This window comes from Gracilinanus agilis, chromosome 3 (genome assembly GCF_016433145.1).
Source record: "Gracilinanus agilis isolate LMUSP501 chromosome 3, AgileGrace, whole genome shotgun sequence".
Classification (NCBI taxonomy): domain Eukaryota; kingdom Metazoa; phylum Chordata; class Mammalia; order Didelphimorphia; family Didelphidae; genus Gracilinanus; species Gracilinanus agilis.
Window position 1 is genome coordinate 531,106,867 of NC_058132.1, and position 1,903 is coordinate 531,108,769.

At 41.6% G+C, this 1,903-nt stretch overlaps 1 non-coding gene across 1 annotated transcript; it reads left to right on the forward strand.

Annotated features, from left to right (window-relative positions):
* Window positions 1–814: 814 nt before the first annotated feature.
* Window positions 815–887, forward strand: TRNAF-GAA. Its single transcript has one exon. It is a non-coding gene; the product is annotated as a tRNA-Phe (tRNA).
* The last annotated feature ends 1,016 nt before the right edge of the window (window positions 888–1,903 follow it).

Sequence of the window (1,903 nt, forward strand, 5' to 3'; positions counted from 1 at the left end):
CAGCATCAAATTTTTGTCCAAAATCCTTCAAAATTTAGCTCCTTCTACACGCACAGTCTTCTTATATCTCACTCTTCTCTCCTTTAATTTGGGATCCAGAGACATTGGCCTCCTTCGTATACCTGGAACAAAAACTACATGTCCCTCCTTATGAAATGGGGCACTAACTCCATGCCTGGAATTCTCTATATCCTCCTCATTCCCTTGGCTTCTTTCAAGTCATAGCTAAAATAGCATTTTCTACATGAAGACTTTCCCAATCAGTCTCTTTTAATACTAGTGCCTTCTTTCTATATATTATCTTCAGTTTATACTGTATATATTCTTTTTGCACATAGTTTTTTTTTTTTTTTGTATGTTGTCTCTTCCATTAGAGAAGCTCCTTATTAGCAAAGACTGACTACAGGAACTTCTAATTTACTTTTTTCAAGCCTTGGTATCTGAGATTTAAGTTCATCTGAATAGAAGGGTTTGGAGCACTTGGGAAATTGTAAAAAGCCTTTTAAAAAATTAAGGAATTATAGAAATGTAAGCTATTACAGTAATCATGATCAGGTTAATAAAATATGAAGTTTAAAATAATAAACAATAACTAACGGCAACCTCAAGCATTATAAAGTGGTAGATAGAGTATACATACAAATAATTTTGAGAACTATACCCAAGATTTTTAGCATCGCCTTTTGAAATTGTGGAGGATAAATACGAAAGTGTTTATTATATCAGACAAAAAACTAGAAAAACTGATTACAGAAGCAAGGCAAAGGGGTTAAAGGGTAATACATTGAGTAACGCCAAGATCACTTCCGTGGTTGCCGAAATAGCTCAGTTGGGAGAGCGTTAGACTGAAGATCTAAAGGTCCCTGGTTCGATCCCGGGTTTCGGCAGAAGGTTTTGGATTTCTCCCCCAAAATAGAAAATTCACCTACAACAAAGCAAATATGAACTTACTTCCCACCTTTCTTAATTGAAACAGCACTTAGGAGTTTTGGACTGTAATAGACTGCTTTGGGGGACTACCCGGAGGTCGGATAAATACACCCGGAAGCACAGTTAATTTTATCTCTCCTCCCCTTTCCCCAGATGGGGTCGGGTCTTTTCTCCACTTTGTTGCTTTCCGTCGCCTTAGCCGTTGGGTACACATGGAGCTAATTCTTTTTTTCCTCACTATTTTGCAGGTGAGTCCTATGAGCTCAAACCGACCGCAGGTAGACTTTCCAGGGGCTGACACTCCGGATCTTAAATCCAGCCTCAGAAACTTGTCAGCTGTGTGACCCTAGGAAAGTCACCCAGTAACTGCTGCCTGCCTCGGTTTCCTCATCTGTAAAATGGAGATCACAGCACCTCCCTTCCAGAGTTGTAGTGAGGATAAAACGAGATATTTGTTCAGCGAATCGCCAGCCCCAAAGCGTTACATAAATATGTTGGCTACTATTATTATTAGCGGTGACAGTGAGGGAGGGGGTGGGGCAAAAGGGAGGAATAGAGCGAGAGAAAGGAAGAAAGTCGGAAGTCCGGAAAAATTGCGTGCCTTGGAGTTGTTCCATTGTGCGCTTCTTCTCTGACTTGCTTGGAGTCGCTGGGGTTGGGGTGATCTCCTGGACGGTATTTTAAGTAGCCTGAGGCCGTGCGCTGGCCGCTTGGGCCTGGCTCCACACAGCTAAGAGGGCTGAACTCCCTCTAAGTGCAAAACACAAGCGTAGGTACAGAAGAAATAGAAACTACGACTTCTACCCTCAAAAGGTAAATGAGAGAGAAACAGGACGAAACCTTGAAAAATACCTAAAAATATCTAAGTACAGCAGAATGGCAGCAGTATAAGCAGCATCCAGTCAAACTGGAAGCTAGACGAGGGACGGCTGAATTGGCTGACATTTGACCAGCTTGCTTAACTGGAGAAGTA